General features: G+C 39.1%; 2 pseudogenes across 2 annotated transcripts in view; one reads left to right on the plus strand and one right to left on the minus strand.

The window, feature by feature from the left end:
* Positions 1 to 20,517, plus strand: part of LOC115802581 (large ribosomal subunit protein P1 pseudogene) — a 60,816-nt pseudogene extending 40,299 nt beyond the window's left edge. The window contains exon 3 of the transcript XR_004023093.2: positions 1 to 20,517. This exon is cut by the window's left edge and continues 14,261 nt beyond it. The product of XR_004023093.2 is annotated as a large ribosomal subunit protein P1 pseudogene (transcript).
* LOC111181208 (glycine cleavage system H protein, mitochondrial pseudogene) overlaps positions 1 to 21,382 on the minus strand; it is a 21,947-nt pseudogene extending 565 nt beyond the window's left edge. The window contains exons 1-2 of the transcript XR_016390861.1: positions 21,268 to 21,382; positions 1 to 19,737 (exon numbers count right to left, since the gene is read on the minus strand). The exon at positions 1 to 19,737 is cut by the window's left edge and continues 565 nt beyond it. The product of XR_016390861.1 is annotated as a glycine cleavage system H protein, mitochondrial pseudogene (transcript). The remainder of the gene's footprint in view (positions 19,738 to 21,267) is intronic.
* Positions 21,383 to 23,314: the final 1,932 nt, after the last annotated feature.

Here is a 23,314-nt window from a genome sequence, read left to right on the forward strand (position 1 = left end):
CCACAAAAGACCTGTATGCAGAAAATTATAAGACACTGATGAAAGAAATTAAAGATGATACAAATAGATGCAGAGATATACCATGTTCTTGGATTGGAAGAATCAACATTGTGAAAATGACTCTACTACCCAAAGCAATCTACAGATTCAATGCAATCCCTATCAAACACACCACTGGCACAGAACTAGAACAAAAAATTTCACAATCTGTATGGAAATACAAAAGATCCCGAATAGCCAAAGCAATCTTGAGAAAGAAAAATGGAGCTGGAGGAATCAGGCTCCCTGATTTCAGACAAAGCCACATGTAATCAAGACAGTATGGTACTGGCACAAAAACAAAAATACAGAACAAAGGAACAGGATAGAAAGCCCAGAGATAAACCCACACACATATGGTCACCTTACCTTTGATAAAGGAGGCAAGAATATACAGTGGAAAAAAGACAGCCTCTTCAATAAGTGGTGCTGGGAAAACAGGACAGCTACATGTAAAAGAATGAAATTAAAATACTCCCTAACATCATACACAAAAATAAACTCAAAATAGATTAGAGACCTAAATGTAAGACCAGACACTATAAAACTCTTAGAGGAAAACATAGGAAGAACATTCTGACATAAATCACAGCAAGATCTTTTTTGATCCACCTCCTAGAGTAATGGAAATAAAAACAAAAATAAACAAATGGGACCTAATGAAACTTAAAAGCTTTTGCACAGCAAAGGAAACCATAAACAAGATGAAAAGAGAACCCTCAGAATGGGAGAAAATATTTGCAAATGAATCAACAAAGGATTAATCTCCAAAATATATAAACAGCTCATGCAGCTCAATATTAAAAAACCAAACCACCCAATCCAAAAATGGGCAGAAGAACTAAATAGACATTTCTCCAAAAAAGACATACAGATGGCCAAGAAGCACATGAAAAGCTGCTCAATATCACTAATTATTAGAGAAATGCAAATCAAAACTGCAATGAGGTTATCACCTCACACCAGTTAGAATGGGCATCATCAGAAAATCTACAAACAACAAATGCTGGAGAGGGTGTGGAGAAAAGGGAACTCTCTTGCACTGTTGGTGGGAATGTAAATTGATACAGCCACTATGCAGAATAGTATGGAGGTTCCTTAAAAAACTAAAAATAGAATTACCATATGATCCAGCAATCCCGGTACTGGGCATATACCCAGGGAAAACCATAATTCAAAAAGACACATGCACCCCAATGTTCACTGCAGCACTATTTACAATAGCCAGGTCATGGAAGTAACCTAAATGCCCATCAACAGACGAATGGATAAAGATGTGGTACATATATACAGTGGAATATTACTCAGCCATAAAAAGGCACGAAATTGGGTCATTTGTTGAGACGTGGATGGATATAGAGACTGTCATACAGAGTGAAGTAAGTCAGAAAGAGAAAGACAAATATCATATATTAATGCATATATGTGGAACCTAGAAAAATGGTACAGATGAACCAGTTTTCAGGGCAGAAATTGAGACATAGATGTAGAGAACAAATGTATGGACACCAAGCGGGGAAGGCGGCAGGGTGGTGCGAGTGGTGGTGTGATGAATTGTGCAATTGGGATAGACACGTATCCACTGACGTGTATAAAATTGATGACTAATAAGAACCTGCTGTATAAAAAATAAATTAAATTAAAAAATTAAAAAAAAATAGGTTGTCCTGAAGAGGTTAAAAAATCTCATTGTTTCCATAGGATTCAAAAGTCATGTGCTACTCCAAAGGCATAGTGACTGTCAGTATAAATAATTGCTATCTGGTCTTAGTTGGCAAGCTCTGGTTAAGGCAATTAATAGAGGTTATTCTGCTGACTTTCTTTTTGGTATATAAGAGCTTTCATTTATGTCCACTGTGGGCATTACTACATATCCAACTTGGTAATGTACCTGCTCATTCTTTAAGTAGGACACATATGTAATTCAAATTAGATCAGCATTACCAATAGGAGCTTTTTGTAATTCATTCCTGTGAGCAAGATGATAATCAGTTAACAAAATGCAGTCATGTGTTTTCTTTCTGTGGTTCTGGAAGCAAAGTTGCAAGGTTAAGGTTATTACATTGAACCAAAGTAATATTAGGTGCAGAAAGCAACAATATTTCATAAGAAGTTAGTCAGCTTACAGAATAGTGCTGAGTGTGGTAAGAGTTTAGAAGACACTCAACTGAGTGTGGGACATATAATAAATAGCTAAAGGAGACCCCATTTCTATTTCTTCAGTAACCTTACACAAGAAAGCCACTGTTGAAACAGCCCTCATAAAAAGTGGAAGTCCTTTCGCTTCTGGGTCTAATTTTGCTTTGGAGCATAAAGGCAATTCATCTACAAGCATTTTTGCAAAAGCATAAGAGTAAGACAGCAAAAGCCTATAAATTAAAAGACTTAAAAGCATGGTTAGTGACTTCCCTGGTGGTCCAGTGGTTAGGATGCCATGCTCCCAATGCAGGGGGCTTGGGTTCAATCCCTGGTCAGGGAACTAGATCCCACATACATGTCACAACTAAGAGTCCACATGCCACAAATAAAATATCCTGCATGAAGCAACTGAAGGATCTTGCATGCCGCAGTGAAGATCCTGCACATGGCAACGAAGATCCCACATGCTGCAACTAAGACCCAGCGCAGACTAATAAATATTAAAAAAACACAAAACATGGTTGAACCTGATTACAATGCCACTGTCATGGAAATTTCACTATTTCTGTGACATACAACATTTTAAGATAATAACTAGAATTATGACTGACTACACACCAGGACATTTCAAATTTTAGGAACTTTGTATAATTTCTAGAATATTTATATTAACAACCCATACAATATAATCTAAGAAGGTTTATCATTACTCATTTCACCACGTTTCCCAGGTAATTTAACATACCAGATAAATCTAATTAGTTTAATATTTCCCTTTGAGATGTCAGAGGCCCTCTGAAGCATCCCAAAGTTAGCTAGAGATCAGAAGAACTTCATTTAGAATTTGATTTGAGGAAGTCTTTCAAAGATATCAAAAGGTTTTAAACACGTGACCAAGTAAGATCATAAGTCACTGTGAAACAATACTTATTCATTTAACCAAAGTGACAATAAAAGATTTCAAGGGCAAATTCAGAAAGATACAACAGACTTCCTAAGAGGTAAAGAAACTGTACAATATGCTATCAAAATCAGATCAATAGTACAAGAAATTTTTATCCTCTTTACAGAGAAAAACACAAATTCTAGTTTTGTACCATTTTATTTTCAATATTAAAATTCATCCCTTTAATTAAATTCAATCTAATCTTAGTCTTGACCATGCCTAAAACTCTTTTCTCACAGTTCCCTTTTTATTATTTAAAAAATTAAAAAAATTTTTTTTGGCTGCATTGGATCTTTATTGCTGACCGTGGGCTTTCTCTAGCTGTGGAGAGCATGGGCTACTCCTCGTGGTGATGCGTAGGCTTCTCATTGCAGTGGCTTCTCTTCTTGCAGAGCACAGGCTCTAGGTGCATGGGCTTCAGTAGTTGCAGCACACAGGCTCAGCAGTTGTGGCTCGTGGGCTCTAGAGCACAGGTTCAGTAGTTGTGGTGCACAGGCTTAGTTGCTCCGTGGCATGTGGGATCTTCCTGGACCAGGGATCGAACCCATGTGCCCTGCATTGGCAGGTGGATTCTTAACCACTGTGCCACCAGGGAAGTCCTGAAGTATTTTTATTTTTAATATTTATTTATTTGGCTGTGCCGGATCTTAGCTGCGGCACGCAGGATCCTTTAGTTGCGGCATGCGGGATCTAGTTTCCTGACAAGGGATCGAACCCAGGCCTCCTGCACTGAGAGCATGGAGTCTTAACCACTGGATCACCAGGGAAGTCCCTCACAGTTCCCTTTTTAAAATAATTCCTAGAAGTATATGCCACTTCATAGTACAATATTTCAATAATAATGCAAAAGATACATGTACAAAAATAATGCAGAAGATTATTAATAATCTCAAACATATTTAGCCTCTCTGTAATAAGAGGTCTAAAGTAAGTCAATATAGATTTCTTTAGCAATAAATGTTTCAGTATTTTATCTTATTAAAAGTGATCTAAGGCTTCCCTGGTGGCGCAGTGGTTGAGAGTCTGCCTGCCAATGCAGGGGACACGGGTTCGTGCCCCGGTCCGGGAAGATCCCACATGCCACGGAACGGCTGGACCCGTGAGCCATGGCCACTGAGCCTGCGCGTCCGGAGGCTGTGCTCCATAATGGGAGAGAAAAGTGATCTAGACAGTCAATGAATTGCCATCATTTAACTTAATGTAGCAGAACTGTGAAGTTTCAAGTTAACAAAAATCTGGAGAAATTGTTTTCAGGTAGACACATCATAAAACGTAATCATTCTTAAAGAGTTCACCCAAATACTTTGATCCCATTTATCTCTATTTCATTACTTATGAAAATATCATACCAAGTTAATTATCTTGTTGACAAATTTTATAACAGAGGTAACATGAGCTTATTGGCATTTAGTAAACCTAGGTACAATAAAAGTATTATATTTAATGTTGATGACTTTAAAGATGTGTCTATATTAATTAAACCATCAACTAAAACTTGTTTTCACTTATTAAAGATTAATCTTAGATCATATGAACACTTAAAAATTTGGGATAGCTTGAGTTACATTCAGAAGTATTTGATTTCTAAGTACTTACTTTTAAGTCAATTAAATACAGCTCTTTTACAAATTCTTTTTGGTAATATCATCTGGAGGTAGGGACATATCATATTTATAGTGTACACACAGACATACATATATCCAAATAGACACAGAGGTCTCATAGTTTTCCTGCTCGAGTTTTAAAAGGCCTCTTTTCCCTTTTTTTTTCTTTTTTTAGTTTTAGTTTCTACTAGTTGAGCTAAGACTGTAGTCTCAGGAAATGTAGGATGTGTTTACATTTCAAGGACATGATAAGAGTTACAACTTCAAACTTTCTCCCAAAATTACTTTTGTTCTCTCAGGGTCAGAATTTTGAAAAGATGTTTTATTAAGCCCACTTTCTCTAATTAGGCATGCAAGAATCAGTTTTGGAATGTCAAAAAGTTCCACCCTGGCCATGTTAAGAGTTAAGATACACAGACTGAGAAGATATGAGAAATGTTTAATAAACAGCTGTAAGATCTAAAGAACAGAGATGAGCAATACAATAACTGAAATGAAAACTACACTATAAGGAATCAACAGCAGAATAAAGAGGCAGAAGTATGGATAAGTGATCTGGAAGACAGAATGGTGGAAATCACTGCTGTGGAACAGGATGAAGAAAAAAGAATGAAAAGAAATGAGGACAGTCTAAGAGACTTCTGGGAAAACATTAAACGCACCAACATTCTCATTATAGGGGTCCAGAAGGAGAAGAGAGAGAGAAAGTACCTGAGAAAATATCTGAAGAGATAATAGCTGAAAATGTCTCTAACATGGGAAACAGTCACTCAAGTCCAGGAAGCACAGAGTACCAGGCAGGATAAACCCAAGGAGGAACATGCTGAGACACATATTAATCAAATTGACAAAAATTAAAGACAAGGGCTTCCTTGGTGGTGCAGTGGTTAAGAACCCACCTGCCAATGCAGGGGACACGGGTTTGAGCCCTGGTCTGGGAAGATCCCACATGCTGCAGAACAAATAAGCCCATGCACCACAACTACTGAGCCTGTGCTCTAGAGCCCATGAACCACAACTACTGAGCCCACGTGCCACAACTACTGAAGCCTGTGTGCCTAGAACGCATGCTCCACAACAAGAGAAGCCACCGCAATGAGAAGTCCATGCACTGCAACAAAGAGTAGCCCCCGCTTGCCACAACTAGAGAAAGCCCACACACAGCAATGAAGCCCCAACACAGCCAAAAATAAATAAATGAATTTATTTTTAAAAATTAAAGAGAAAGAGAAAATATTAAAAATCAACAAGGGAAAAGCAAAAAATAACATGCAAGGAAAATCCCATAAAATTATCAGCTGATTTTTCAGCAGAAACTCTGCAGGCCAGAAGGCAGTTGCACAATATATTTAGAAGTGATGAAAGGGAAGAACTTACAGCCAAGAACACTCTACCCAGCAAGGCTCTCATTCAGATTCAACAGAGAAATCAAAAACTTTACAAACAAGAAAAAACTAAGAGAATTTAGCACCACCAGACCAGCTTTGCAACAAATGCTAAAGGCACTTCTCTAGGCAGGAAAGAGACCAGCAACTTAAAACAATCTTGTATCAATACATTTATAGACTGCTACATCAAAAGCTCATGGGAACAGCAAATCCCAAAACTATAATAGATACACACACAAAAAAGAAAAAGCAATCCAAACGTAGCACTAAAGATGGTCATCAAATCACAGAGAACAAAAGAGGAAGGGGAGCAAAAAGATGTACAAAAATAAATCCAAAGCAATTAACAAAATGGCAGTAAGAACATACACATCGATAATTACCTTAAATGTAAATGGACTAAATGCTCCAACCAAAAGGCATAAACTCACTGAATGGATACAAAAACAATACCCATATATATGGGTAAAAGAGACCCACTTCAGATCTAGGGACACATACAGACTGAAAGCAAGGGGATGGAAAGAGGTATTCCATGCAAATGGAAATCAAAAGAAAGCTGGAGTAGCAATACTTTTATCAGACATAATAGACTTTAAAATAAAGACTGTTACAAGAGACAAAGAAGAACACTACGAAACGGTCAAGGGATCAATCCAAGAAGAAGATATAATGATTTTAAATAAATATGTACCCAACACAGGAGCATTTCAATATATAAGGCAAATACTAACAGCCATAAAAGGAGAAATTGACAGTAACACAATAATAGTGGGGGATTTTAACACCCCACTTTCATCAATGGACAGATTATCCAGACATAAAATCAGTAAGGAAACACAGGCCTTAAATGACACATTAGAGCAGATGGACTTAACTGGTATTTATAGAGCATTCCATCCAAAAGCAGCAGAATACATATTTTTTTTAAGTGCACATGGAACTTTCTCCAGGATTGACCATACGCTGGGCACATGAAAAGATGTTCAATGTCACTATTAGAGAAATGCAAATGAAAACTACAACGAGATATCAACTCACATCAGTAAGAATGGTTATCATCAAAAAATCCACAAACAGGACTTCCCTGGCAGTCCAGTGGTTAAGACTCTGCGCTCCCAATGCAGGGGGCACGGCTTTGATGCCTGGTCAGGGAACTAAGATCCCACGTGCCGTGTGGCATGGCCAAAAATTAACAAATAAAATCCACAAATAATAAATGCTGGAGAGGGTGTGGAGAGAAGTGAACCCTCCTATACTGTTGGTTGGAATGTAAACTGGTACAGCCACTGTAGAGAACAGTATGGAGGTTCCTTAAAAAACTAAAAATAGAGCTACCATATGATCCTGCAATCCCACTCCTGGGCATATATCTGGAGAAAACCATAATTCGAAAAGATACATGCACCCCAATGTTCATTGCAACACTGCTTACAATAGCTAAGACATGGAAGCAACCTAAACGTCCATCGACAGATGAATGGATAAAGGTGTGGTACATATATACAATGGAATACTACTTAGGCATTAACAAGAATGAAATAATGCTATCTGCAGCAACATGGATGGACCTGGAGATTATCATACTAAGTGAAGTAAGTCAGAGAAAGACAAATACCATGTGATACCACTTATATGTGGAATCTAAAAAAAAAAAAAAGATACAAATGAACTTATTTACAAAACAGAAACAGACTCACAGATTTATAAAACTTACAGTTACCAAAAGGGAAAGGTTGTGGGGAGGGATAAATTGGGAGTTTGGGATTTACATATATGCACCACTATATTTAAAATAGATAACTAGGGAATTCCCTGGCAGTCCAGTGGTTAGGACTCCGTGCTTCCACTTCAGGGGGCATGAATTTGATCCCTGGTTAGGGAACTAGACCCCTCATGCCATGCGGCCCATTGTCTGGATGTTCCACACTTCATTTATCCATTCACTTACTGAAGGACATCTTGGTTACTTCCAAGTTTTGGCAATCATGAATAAAGCTGCTATAAACTTCCCTATACTAGTTTTTTTTAAAAAAATAGATAACCAACAAGGACCTACTGTAAAGCACAGGGAACTCTACTCAATGTTCTGTAATAACTTAAATGGGAAAAGAATTTGAAAAAGAATAGATATATGTACATGTATAACTAAATCACTTTGTTGTACACCTGAAATTAACACAGCATTGTAAATCAACTATACTCCAATATAAAATAAAAATTAAGAGAAAAATAGAGTAGCTCCCAAAGGCTAAAGGAACAATTTGACCCCCCACCCCAAATAACAATGTTGGATTGTGTATCTGTCTGTATGTGTATTATAATAAATATTTATGGACCCATACACATATAAATGACGTACACACATACAAATGAGGTAGGAACAACAGTTCCTTATAGAAGAATTCTTATTAGTAAATATAGAAGAAATAAGGAAGGTAAAAAAAATCATCATTAGCTAATCACAATTTTAATTGTTGCAGGCAAGATCCACTAATGAATGTTAAAATCAGTGAATGAAAGTTTAATGAGAAACAAGATAGTCAGGTAGCTTCAAAGTATCTCCCCAAATTTATTAACTCCAAAGAGAAAAACAGTAAATTTACAATGGAAAATCTGACAGACATTACCGTAACCAAGTGATCAAGGCTAACATCACCAGTAATAGCACATATTGTATCCCTTGATGTAATGTGAAGAGGGTACATCGCCACTGAGGTATTCTTCCCTCCAAAATCTATCAATTCAATCTAATCATGAAAAAACATTAGATAAATCCAAACTGATGAATATCCTACAAATACCTGACTTACTGCTAAACCTAAAGCCATGCAGAATTTTTCCTATTTTCTAAGTTTTATAGCATTTTATATGTGGGTCTATAATTCATTTTGAGTTAATTTTTTATTAAGGGATAAGGTCTCTGTCAGGGTTACTTTTTTTTATCCTTTTGCATATGGACATTCAATTATTCCAGCATCATGTTTTGAAATGACTTATCCTTTCTCTGTTGAACTGCCTTCGTGCTATACTGAAAAAAAAATCAATTGACCGTATACATATGAGTCTATTTCTAGAGTCTCTATTCTATTCCCTTGATCTATATGTCTGTTCTTTCACTAATAACATGCTGCTTTGATTATCGTAGCTTTACATTAAGTCTTGAAATCAGATAATGTGAATCCTACAACATTTTTTCCAGAATTGTATTGGCTACTTCTGTTCCTTTGCCTTTCCATAAAATTTTAGCATCAACTTGTTGATATCTACAAAAAAGACTTCTGGTATTCTGATTTGAATTGACTTAAATCTATAGCTCAAACTGGAAAGAACTGACACCTTAACAATATTGAGTGATCCAATACATGAATAAAAATCTATATGTCGTGGGGGAGGGATAAACTGGGAGTTTGGAATTGACATACACACACTACTATATTTAAAATAGATAACCAACAAAGATCTACTGTATAGCACAGGGAACTCAGCTCAATATTCTGTAATAACCTGCATGGGAAAAGAATTTGAAAAAGAAGAGATACATATGTATGTATAACTGAATCACTTTGCTGTACACCTGAAACTAACACAACATTGTTAATCAACTATACTCCAGTATAAAATAAAAATTAAAAAAAAATAGGGCTTTCCTGGTGGCACAGTGGTTAAGAATCCACCTGCCAATGCAGGGGACATGGGTTCGAGCCCTGGTCTGGGAAGATCCCACATACCGTGGAGCCACTAAGCCCGTGTGCCACAATTACTGAGCCTGCACTCCAGAGCCCACGTGTCACAACTACTGAAGCCCACGCGCCTAGAGCCCATGCTCTGTAACAAGAAGCCACTGCAATGAGAAGCCCGCGTGCTGCAACGAAGAGAAGCCCCCACTCACCACAACTAGAGAAAAGCCTGTGCACAGCAACAAAGACCCAACACAGCCAAAAGAAAAAAAAAATTAAGTGTAGTCTGTTGTGTTTTTACATGTGTATATACCTGCAGAAATATCAAGATAATGGACGTATTCATCACCTGCAAAAGTTTCTTGGTACATTTTTGTATATAGCCTCCTTTCTATTCCTTATCCCCAAGCAAGAACTGATCTTTGTGACTACATATTAGTATACATTTTCGACAATTTTATATAAGTGGTATTTTGTTTGTTACATTTAGCATAATTATTTTGACATTCATCCCTTTTATGTTGCTGTTTTGTATTCCATTTTGTGGATGTACAAAAATGTCTTTACCCTTTTTTTGTGTGTGTGTGGTAGGCGGGCCTCTCACTGCCGTGGCCTCCCTCGCTGCGGAGCACAGGCTCCAGACACGCAGGCTCAGCGGCCATGGCTCACGGGCCCAGCCGCTCCATGGCACGTGGGATCCTCCCGGACTGGGGCACGAACCTGCGTCCCCTGCATCGGCAGGCGGACCCTCAACCACTGCACCACCAGGGAAGCCCTATCCATTTACTTTTTGATGGACATTTGAGTTATAGTTTTTGTCCAGTGATAATAAAACTGCTTTGAATATTCACGAACAAAAAAATCTATATGTGAAAACATAAATAAATATATTTATTTAGGTATTTGAATTCTATCATTCTTTTGTAGTTCTCCACATAGATTCTGTAAATATTTTGTTAGATTTATACCTAAGCATTTCATTTTTTGGGTTGCTATTGAAAATGGTATTTTTTTTAAACTTATATTTTATTGAATATAAATATTTAATATTTTCAAGACATGAACAGAATCTACATTTAACACAAATAACTGGAGTATGAGGTTTTAGTTGTGCAAAATGAAGAAATTCTAGAGAGATAATGTGCAGCATGTCAACTATAGTTAACCATACTGTATCAAATACTTGAAATTTCCTAAACATACTGTCTTTTTAAAAATGTTTATATTTTTAAAATTTTTATTGGAGTATAGTTGATTTACAATGTTGTGTTAGTTTCAGGTGTACAGCAGAGTAAATCAGTTATATATACACATATAGGTATTGTTTTTTAAAATTCAACTTCTAGGTGTTCATTGCTAATATAGAAAAAATTACTTTTTAAAATTTTTTATTATTTTTAAAAAATTTTGGCCACACTGCACGGCATGTGGGATCTTAGTTCCCCAACAAGGGATTGAACCCCTGCTCCCAGCATTGGAAGGTGGACTCTTAACCACTGGACCACCGGGGAAGTCCCAAAGGTGATTGACTTTTTCTTAAATTAAAAAAAATTTTTTTTCATTTAAAAAAAAATTTTTTTTTTTGGTTGCATTGGGTCTTCATTATTGTGCACGGGCTTTGTCTAGTTGCAGCAAGTGGGGGATACTCTTTGCTGCAGTGCACAGGCTTCTCATTGCGGTGGATTCTCTTGTTGCAGAGCACAGGCTCAGTAGTTGCAGCATGTGGGCCCTAGAGTGTGCAAGCTTCAGTAGTTGTTGCACATGGGCTCAGTAGCTGTGGCACACAGGCTCTAGGGTGCATGGACTCAACAGTTGTGGCTTGTGGGCTCTAGAGCGCAGGCTCAGTAGTTGTGGTGCACGGGCTTAGTTGCTCCGCAGCATGTGGGATCTTCCTGGACCAGGTATCAAACCCGTGTCCGCTGCATTGGCAGGCAGATTCTTAACTATTGTGCCACAAGGGAAGTCCATGACTGACTTCTGTACACTGATTTTGTACTCTGTGATCCTGCTAAAATTACTATTAGTTCCAAGAATTCTTTTTGTAGGTTCTGTGGGATTTGATAGCCATGTCTAATAATACTAATGAATAAATTTCAGAGATCTGTCTGGAGAATGCAAATCTATTTAATTAACAATATTAGCAAAAAATTTCTCAGAAGAAAAAGGTGATGTCCCCTCCCCAACCTTAGAATTTACAATGAAAGAGATATCATTCTTACCTTATAAAAATTCTGATGTGATAAAATGACAAATAGAGAATATTAACAAAGGCTTAGCTTTGTTACCCTGTCCAATACAGAGCACGTGAATATTTATAACTATAAGCACGTTACTATGTTTTCTAATATTATTAAAAATATATCCTTGGAATTGTTGTTCCTATCATGGAATCTTGTAAGATACCTGGACTTCAGAGATTATTGCTAAAATCTATGAGAATAACCTCACATCTCTAAAAAAGTAAGAAATTCTGAATGACTATCTTGGTGATTTGCTATTCCAGTGACATCTCTATAATCTTCAAGGTGTAAATACGTATAAGGCTTGTCAGATCAGATGAGGATTACTAGTATTTCCTTCTAACACACACAGAGGTTTAATTGACTAGTTGGAAGTCCTGGTCTCCTATAAATTAATAAGTATGCTCCTTTCTGCATATTATTCATTAAGAGAACTGAGCAAGTGGGATGCAGCAAAAGCAATTCTAAGAGGGAAGTTTATAGTGATAAATGCCTACATTAAGAAAAAAGAAAGATCCAAAATAATTAACCTAACTTTACATCTCAAGGAACTAGAAAAAGAACAAAGTAGGACTAAAGTAGCAGACAGAAGAGCAAAATCTTATCAAAAGAGCAGAAGTGAAATAGGCACTAGAAAGGCAAACAGAAAAACAAATCAATGAGACTAAGAATTGGTTGTTAGAAAAGATGAGCCAAATTAAGAAACCTGTAGCTATATTCAACAAGAGAGGACTCAAACAAAATTATAAATGAAAGAGGAGACATTACAACTGATATCAAAGATAAGAGACTATTATGAACAATTATACAGAAACAACTGTATAACCTAGAAGAGATAAATCCTAGAAACATACACCTACCCGTACTAAATCATGAAGAAATAGGAAATGTAAATAGACCACTAACAAGTAAGGAGATTGAATCAGTTATCAAAAACTTCCCAATACTAGGACTTCCCTGGTGGTGCAGTGGTTAACACTCTGCATTCCCAATGCAGGAGGTCTGGGTTCAATCCCTGGTCTGGGAACTAGATCCCACATGCATGCCACAACTAAGAGTTCACATGCCACAACTAAGGAGCCCGTGTGCCACAACTGAAAAGCCCGCCTGCTGCAACTAAGACCCAATGCAACAAATAAATAAATAAATATTTTAAAAAACACAAAAAACAAAAAACTTCCCAATACTGAAAAGCTCAGGATCAGATGGTTTCAGTAGTGAATTCCACCAAACATTTATAGAAGAGTTAATGTCATGCCTTCTCAAACCCTTCCAAAAATGGAAAAGGAAAAGACACTTCCAAACTCATTTTACAAGGCCAGCATTACTCTTGAGACCAAAGCCAGATAAGGACACTACAAGAAAAGAAAACGACAGGCCAATATCCTTGATGAATATAAATGCAAATATTCTAAACAAAATACTAATAAGCCCAATTCAACAGTACATTAAGAGGATCATAGTGGAATTGATCAAGTGGGATTTATCCCTGGAATGCAAGAATAAACCCCTGGGATGCAAATCAATAAATGTGGTATACCACATTAATAGACTGAAGGATAAAAATCATAGGATCACCTTATTAGATGCAGAAAAAGCATTGACAAAATTAAAATTCCTTTCATGATAAGAACTCTCATAAAACTGGGTATAGGGCTTCCCTGGTGGCGCAGTGGTTGAGAGTCCGCCTGCCGATGCAGGGGACACGGGTTTATGCCCCGGTCCAGGAAGATCTCACATGCCGCGGAGCAGCTGGGCCCGTGAGCCATGGCCGCTAAGCCTGCACGTCCGGAGCCTGTGCTCCGCAACGGAAGAGGCCATAACAGTGAGAGGCCCGCGTACTGCAAAAAAAAAACCCAAAAAAACAAAAAACAAAAAAAAACTGGGTATAGAAGGAATATATCTCAAAATAATAAAGGCCATATACAACAAACTCACAGCCAATATCATACTCAGTAGTGAAAGGTTGAAAGCTTTTCCTCTAAGATCAGGAAAAATGTAAGGGTGCCCTCTCTCACCAATCCTATTCAACATAGTACTGGAAGTGCTAGAGCAATCAGGCAAGAAAAATAAATAAAAAGCATCCTAATCAAAAATGAAGAAGTAAAATTTGTCTGTTGATGACATGAACTTATATGTAGAAAATCCTAAAGACTCCACCAAAAACTGATAGAACTAATACACAAATTGAGTAAAACTGCAGAATATAAAACCAACATACAAAAATCAGTTGTATTTCTATACACTAACACTGAAGTATCTGAAAAAGAAATAAAGAAAACAATTCCATTTAAAATAGCATCAAAAAGAAGAAAATATTGGGAATAAATTTTACCAGGGAAATGAGAGATCTGTATAGTGAAAACTATGACACCGATGAAAGAAACTGAAGAAGACACAAATTAATGAAAGATATTCTGCGTTCATGGATCAGGAGAATTAATATTGTTAAAATGTCCATACTACCCAAAGCTATCTATAGATTCAATGCAATCCCTATCAAAATTCCACTGGCATTTTCACAGAAATAGAAAAAACAATTCTAAAATAGGTATGGAACCCAAAAGACCTTGAATAGCTAAAACAATCTTGAAAAAGAAGAACAAAGCTGGAGACATCACATGTCCTGATTTCAAACTATACTACATAGCTAGTCAAAACAGTTTAAAACTGACATAAAAACAGACACATAGACCAACAGAATAGAATTAAGAGCTCTGAAATAAACTCACAAATATTCAGTCAACTGATAGTTGACAAAGGAGCTAAAAATACACAATAGGGAAAGGAGAGCCTCCTCAATAAATGGTGCTGGGAAAACTGGATATATTCACATGCAAGAGGATGAAACTGGACCCGTATCTTACACCGCTAACAAAAATTAAGTCTCTAATTCATTGAATTAGAGACTTAAATGTAAGACCTGAAAACATAAAACTACTAGGAGAAAACACTGGGAAAACTGGTGTTGGCAATGATACACACACACACACACACACACACATATACACACACATGCACACATACATATAGGCTGCACTGCACAGCTTGCAGGATCTTAGTTCCCCAACCAGGAATCGAACCCAGGCCCCCAGGAGTGGAAGTGGAGAGTCCTAACCAGTGGGCCACCAGGGAATTCCCTTGGCAATGATATTTTGGACATGACACCAAAAGCACAGGCCACAGCAGAAAAAATAAACAAGTAGGACTCCATCAGACTAAAAAACTTCTGCACAGCAAAAGAAACAATTAACAAAATAAAAAGGCAGGCTTCAGAATGGAAGAAAATATTTGCAAACCAATACATGTGATAAGGGATTAATAACTCAAACATATAAGAAGCACATACAACTCAAGAGAAAAAAATCTGATTAAAAAATGGGCAGAAGGGACTTCCCTTCCAGTGGTTAAGACTCTGTGCTTCCACTGCAGGGGGCATGGGTTCAACCCCTGGCTGGGGAACTAAGATTCCCACATGCTGCACAGCACAGCCAAAAAATAAATAAATAAAAGGCAGAAGACCTAAATTGACATTTTCCCAAAGACATACAAATGGTCAACAGGTATGTGAAAAGATGCTTGACATCACTAATCAGGGAAATGCAAATCAAAACCACAATGAGATATCACCTCACACCTGTTAGAATGTCTATCCCTAGGAAGACAAGATAACAAGTGTTGTCAAGGATATGGAGAAAAGGATGCCCTTGTACACTGTTGGTAGAAATGTAAATTTGTGCAGCCATTACAGAAAACTGTATGGCAGTTCCTCAAAAACTCAGAACAATCAAATGATCCAGCAATCCCACTTCTGGGTATATACACAAAGGAAATGAAATCACTATCTCAAAGAGATTTATTTGTACCCCCACGTTCACTGCAGCATTATTTTTTTTATTAAGAAGTTGAATATTTTATTATTAAACTGTTTCTTATTTTCCTGCAAGGCTGTTGCTTCACTGTATAGAAGTAGCACAAGCAAACACAGTATACTGCAAAATTAAGATAGTAATGTTCTTCACTGGACACTATACAACTAACAAACTTTTCTCCACTGCCATTTATTTCCAGTGGGAAGTTCATTGAGTATTTTGACCCAAATCCAGGGATGGCTATAAGCAAGTTACAATATTATACAAGGTTAAGATAACAATGTTATCCTTGAATTACATAATTTTTATAACTAGTTTTACCACAGATAATTTCAGGAATTCTAAATATTATAACTGGAGATTAGCCTAAAAATTATAGGGTGTTGAGGGGCTTCCCTGGTGGTGCAGTGGTTGAGAGTCCGCCTGCCGATGCAGGGGACACCGGTTCGTGCCCCGGTCTGGGTGGAGCTGCGGAGCGGCTGGGCCCGTGAGCCATGGCCGCTGAGCCTGCGCGTCCGCAGCCTGTGCTCCGCAACGGGAGAGGCCACAGCAGTGAGAGGCCCGCGTACCGCAAAAAAAAAAAATTATAGGGTGTTGTGAAAAAGATGTGGTGTTTATCTGAAGTCATTAGGCAGTTAAGGGGTATTTTCTTCAGGCAACATTGTTGCAAGTAGTTTCTTTTGCTAAAAGGTTCTTTTTAAAAATCTATCCACCATTAATTTAAGACAACTATGCTAGATTAAGTTGTTTCAAACTAGTTTATTTAGGGGTTCCATTTTCACTCCTCAATAGATTTTATGTATTGCTCATATGCTTCTTCACTCATTAGTTCATCTAGTTCTGAAGGGTTACTGAGTGTCATCTTGATCTGCCAACCATCTTCATAACAAGATTTGTTGACAAGTCCTGGATTTTCTGCTAGAGCTTCATTAATTTCAGTTGCTTCTTCTGATAGAGGAGAATAGTTCGCTAGCAGCTTTCACACTTTCCAAAGCACCGAATTCCTCGTTTGTTCAATTTTGTCCCAACTTCAGGCAGACTACAGTAAACAACATCTCCCAAAGCTTCCTGTGCAAAATTGCTGATTCCCACTGTTCCAACACCTTTTTCCATTATTACCCATTCATGTTTGTCTGTGAATTTACGACCCGACAGCAGAGCGGGTCCAGTGCGCAGCGCCCTGATGGCGCCCGCCCGCAGTCCCCAGGGCCGCGGCGGGCAGGGCGCGTTGGGCGCAGAGACGGCGCACAGGCTGTAGACCACGGACCGCACGCTCCGCACCGCTCGCAGTGCCATGTTCGCAGGGGTGCTCACTGTAGCATTATTTACAATAGCCAAAACATGCAACCAGCTTGTCTGTCCACCAATAAATGGATAAAGAAAATGGGTTAAATGTACATGTGATATGTGCATACAACACATTTTCTTTATATATAGATATAAACACACACAATGGAATATTAGCCCCAAAAAAGAAGGAAATCCTGTCATTTGGGACAACATGAATGAACCTTGAAAGCATTACAGTAAGTGAAATAAGTCAGAAAAAGACAAATACTGTATGACCTCACTTATATGTGGAGTCTAAGAAAACCAAACTCGTTGAAACAAAAAGTTGATGGAGTTTGCCAGGTGCTAGGGCACTGGAGAAATGGGAAGATGTTGGTTAAAGGGTACAGACTTCCAGTTAGAAGATCTAACTGGGGATCTAATGTCCAGCTTGGTGACTATAGTTAACAATTCTGTATTGTACACTTGAAAGTTGCTAAAAGAGTAGATTTTAAACCTTCTCACCACACATACATGCACAGAGCTAATTATGTAGTAATCATTTCACCATCTATACATTTACCAAATCTTCACACTGTACACCATAAACTTACACAATGTTATATGCCAAGTATATCTCAATAAATGTGTGTGGGGGGGAAATCAAGGATTCAGTTTTTGCCTGGAATCCCATAAAGGAAGGTAAATAGCATAGAGTTAAATGCCATTCTACAGGACTTTGGCATTTGCTTCATTTTCTTACCTACAAGTGCCAAGAAATTTAAGTTTACACTGTCATTGTTCCTGATCTGCAGAAAGCTGAGGGGGAACGACCCAGAATTACCACATCATAACAGGCAATGTTTTCTGAGCTTTTAGTATGTGCCAGGGGCTATTCTAAGGACTTTGCACTATTAACTCATCTAACCCTCATAATAATGCTACACGGTAGGTATTTTCCAGTTAAGAAACTATGGCATAGCCACCCTGGAAGAAAGTTTGGTGGTTTTTTACAAAACTAAACATACTCTTTCTTACCATACAACCCAGTAATAAAGATCTTTGGTATTTACCCTAAGTAGATGGAAACATATTCACACAAACACCTGCACACAGATGTTTACAGCAGCTTTATTATAATTGCCAAAACTTAGAAACAACCAAGATGACTTTCAGTAGGTGAATGGATAAACGGTGGTCCCTCCAGACAATGGACTATTATTCAGCGCTAAAAAAGAAATAAGCCATCAAGCCATGAAAACACATGAAGGAGACTTAAATGCACAGTACTAAGTGAAAGAAGCTGATCTGAAGAGGTTACATACTGTCTGCTTCCAACTATATGACATTTTGGAAAAAGGAAATCCATGGAGACAATAAAAAGATCAGTGTTTGTGGGGGGTGGGTGGAGATGAATCAGCAGAGCACAGAGGACTTTTCAGGTAATGAAAACACTCTGTGACGTTGGAATGATGGATATATGTCATTATACATTTGTCCCAAACCACAGAATGTACACTAAGGTACAACAGTAAGGTAAATTATGGACTTTGGGTGACTTATGCATTGATGTAGGTTCATCCTTGGTTAAAAAAAAAAAAAAAAAAAAGGTACCACTCTGGTGGGGGTTATTAATAATGGGGTAAGCTATGTATGTATTGGGATGGGGGATATATAGGAAATGTCGGTACTTTCCTCTCAATTTTGTTGTAAACCTAAAACTGCTCTTTAAAAAAAAATAGTCTTTACAAAATATTTTGGAAAAAAAAAAGAAACTACGGCAAGGAGAGGTTGAATAAACTACACAAGCAGCTCACACACCTAGCAAGTGTTAGAGCTAGGATTTTAACCCAGGTATTAGACCCACACTCTTAGCCATTATACCATACTGCTCACACATCACACAAAAATGTGGCCTGAAACAAAGTTATGCTGACAAACCAGGAAGCAGACCTGGCCAGTACTACAAAAAATACCATTAGGTATTCTGGAGTAGAGTGGTGGTGGGATCTACACCCTAGTTGAAGCAGACCTCTCAAACCACCAATTACATTTGTACTCTTAAAAGTTTCACAAAGCAAAGTCCTTGTCACTGATTGAAATGAGTCAAACCATCTCCTACCCTATTTGCTTTTGATCTCAAGCCTTTGTAGAAGATTAAGAATATCCAGTGTGTGATTCCAAGCAGGTATATTCTCTTCATTAATAAATCACTGTCTAAAATAATAGTCTATTATCCTCCAGAGTTGCATTTCTACAGCCTAAGAAATGTTTAATAAAGGAGAGTCAACAGGAAGAATTAAATTATTTGTAAAATACAAATAATTAACCAGAAGGACATCTGGGTGCACTGGGGAATGGGATCTATCCCCAGGACCTGTGACTTTCCCTGTGGAAGGAAGACTTAAGGGTAAATCAATGAAAATGTTTCAGGAGGACACCAGATGTTTCCACATACTGAAAAACGAAATGCATTTCATGGAACAAAGAGGAAGCACAAACTCACCTTGAATTTGATTTTTTGATGTACAGCAGCAATTCTCTCCTTCTCACATGACTTCTGTGGAGAATGGCAGTAGCCAGGGAAAGGGGTGCCTGAGATATCTGGTCTTTTTGAAGATTGGTCAAAACCCAGTCTCCACTACCATCTCTGACCCTCACTTTCACATGCACGCAAAGAAAGTAGAAGACTAGAATGTCTGGGTTCACAGCTCTGGATACACTGCAGTTCTGACACTGCAGCTGGTCACCCCTGAGGCCGTTCACTGCCTTCGTTTCTCCAGAAATGTCCTATGGGTCCTTCTGAGATAGTCTGGGACCTGGGACCGTCTACCAGAGTGCGTGCACCTGAACGGACATCTCCTTGAGCAACGGAATACAATGAAACTATAAGGGACTAAAAATAACTGCACACACACGCAGTTGGGGCAATTATGAACAAAAATACAAAAAGCCACAAACCAACTGCCGTTTCTGAGGGGCTGGGAGCAAAAGCGTGGTACACAGCACCACCAAGGGGGTGGGCTGACCACCTAGGCTACGCCTCCTACCCAACCCATGGATCTGCTCCCATTGTTACCCCATTTAAGGACCAAAGCAGCTCCTCTCAGGGAGTGAGCAAGGGTGCCTGTTCCTCTCTTTGCTCCCTTGTGCTACAGCACGAGCCCCAATGATTTGACCTCCTCTCTACTGAGCTTCTCCTCATTAGGGAGGACACCCACACCCTTTCTCTCCGGGTGCGTATCTCTATCTTGCTTCTGTCTTAAATAAACAAACTGTTTCTCCGTGTGCTCTCCCACTTGTTGTGTTGTGTCTCTAACAATAAACTTTGTACCTGTTTTTGCAGTTTCTGCCTCCTTGAGAAATTCATTTTTCAAATGAGGCAAGAGCCAGGCGAACTTTGCTTCTAGCCCCTAGCCTTTTGTGGTCTAGCAGCTAGGATTCCTGGTTTTCTTTTGGGCTACCCAGGTCCAAATCCTGGGCAGGGAACTAAAATCTCACTTCAAGCCACTGCTCACTGCTGTCTGAGATCAAGACCAGAATGGCTACACCATGCTAGTTTATCAAGGGGCAACACCTGCCCCAGTGATGGCTGTTAACCAAAGGGGCAATGAGGGACACACTCTTCTACTGGTTTCCCTGGAAACTAATAAGCCCACCTGACATCAATTCCTCAATAATTGGTAACCTCCTCCTCCTTCTCCTCTCCCAGAGGAAGACTACTGCCTGTGTCCTGCCTGATGTCTGCCATACACAGTGGGGTATCACCCCAGGGCCTTTGCTTCAGAGCTGAAAGATTTCCTATCCAATAAACCCTTGATGTCTCTACCGCTGTCTCCATGCTCTTTCTTGCAACCCGCTGCTGGGCAACTACAAGGCTTGCAGACCTGCAGGGTGCAGCCTAAGACGAGGTCAACCTGCACCAACCTGGTGGAACCCTGGGGGGAAACAGAGAGGCAGAAGACTCTAGACCCCAAATGCCCTAAACCCTCTGCTTCCCATGCGCAGTCGGGTCTCCAGAGTGCCGCCTGTCCCCTCCCAAACATTAGGTGTCCGAGAAAAGCTGCGGCTGCACGGGTTCCCATCTCACCACACTCCAATGGAACAGGCATAGGAGAACAGCTCTTTCCCAAGGCTGTGACGCTGGGGCTCTGGGAAGTGCCTGTCTCTGTCAGACGCAAGTCCCACGCCTCCTCCAAGCGTGTAGGAGGCGGTGAAAGGCCGAGGAGGCTCCAGGAAACCTCAGACCCCTGAACACGAACCCTCGAATAACAGGCTGAGACTGACTCCGGCCTGCTACCCTGCAGGAAGTATCTTGGCCTCTGGCTTTTTTTTCATTGGTTATCGTCTCCGCGACCCGCCCCTCACGGAGATTGCCGGGAATTCTCCGCACAGTCACTAGTGCGCAGGCGCAAAGAGGAGTGGGTGTGCTCCTTCGCTGCTTCTAGAGGGAGCTGTTGGGTTTGGAACGCGGCGGTAAAACCTGCTAGGGGCCAGGATTCCGGAGCCGGCTGGATGCCTGTGTGCCTGAGTGTGTAATCTGGACAGCGTTGTTTCTGTGCGTGGGGCTGTTCTTGCGTGTAATTATTTGGATGGGGTACTGCGATGACTCCGCAGAGAATGGACGATTATGCCCAGCTCTGAAGCCGGAAGTCTGCGCGGTTGGTTAGCGAAGTGCGTGAGATTGTGTGTATCCGTGAATGTGGCTGTGCTCCACAGTGTATTATTTCTGGAATGGTTTTGATAGGCCAACGCCTCTGGTTATGGTTTTCCACAGGGTCTGCGCTTGTGCATCGCTGTTTCTGTGTATGAGGCTGGATGTGTGGCATTTTGATTAATTACATGGTGGTTAGGTGTGCCTTCACAATTATGACTGGCACTTAATTAAGTAAAATAATTTCAGGCATAAATACTGGGGGGGAAAGGAGACAAAATTATCTCCTTTATTATGATAGGATCATAATAATGTATTCCTGGACCCATACCAAAATGTAGAAATGAGGACTACATAGTAACATGAAGGGGAGTAAAAATTATATATTTGTATAGGAGCCCAATAACGTCCTTAGTCACTCTTAGGTAATAAAAAATTCCTTTTACCACTGTTCGTTAAAAGATCAGTCTTGGGCTTCCCTGGTGGCGCAGTGGTTAAGAATCCACCTGACAATGCAGGCGACCTGGGTTTGAGCCCTGGTCCAGGAAGATCCCACATGCTGCATAGCAACTAAGCCTGTGTGCCATAACTACTGAGCCCACATGCCACAACTACTGAAGCTCACGAGACTAGAGCCTGAGTTCCGCAACAAGAGAATCTACTGCAATGAGAAGCCCATGTACCCCAACGAACAGTAGCCTCCACTCGCTGCAACTAGAGAAAGACGCGCACAGCAACGAAGACCCAATGCAGCCAAAAATAAGTAAATAAATTTATTTTAAAAAATCAGTCTCATTTTAGTGGTTAAAATAATTAAAATGTCCTGTTTAATGATCAAAACTTCAAACCTCATTTAAAACAAGACCCTCCCACCCTGTCCTCTCCCTTTACCACTTCCAAATATGACTATATCACAGTTATTGGTTAAAGCAATATTTGGTATTTATATACTGATTATATATTTTTGTGCTTCAGAGCCAAGTATATTTTTTACACAATTTTTTTATTGTGGATTTAGCTGACTTGGTTTATATGTATATGTACTTGCTCCTATTGCTACCCTTTTCTAAATGTTCCCCCCACCCCTCCAAACTGTCAAACTCTAAGCAATGATTTTTCCAAATGTTCAAACTTATCTGATACTTCTTCTCCCCCTTGCCGAATCTCTTTCACAGCCATCATCTTGTAGCTCCAGTCTGGACTGCAGGGTTTCTGTAACACTTCCCTTCTCCCTTTTCCGGAATTGAATTCCTATGTTCCAAGTCTTGTTAATTTTGTATGTTTCTCATTTTTGCTGATTGCCTCTCTCCAACAACTTCGTTCAAATGCATGCCTTTGAGGTAAATGTTTAAGTTCTTACTGTCTGGAAATACCTTTATTGCAATCTCACTTATTGCCTGTGGTGAGAGTTCTACTATAAATTAGAATTTGAAGGCATAACATCAGATAAAATCTTACAGTAGCTAATGTTGCTTTTATAAAG

The sequence above is a fragment of the Delphinapterus leucas genome, chromosome 20 (assembly GCF_059928025.1).
Source record: "Delphinapterus leucas isolate spDelLeu-1000000601 "Yukka" chromosome 20, BTC_Dleu_Yukka2, whole genome shotgun sequence".
NCBI classification, from domain to species: Eukaryota; Metazoa; Chordata; class Mammalia; order Artiodactyla; family Monodontidae; genus Delphinapterus; species Delphinapterus leucas.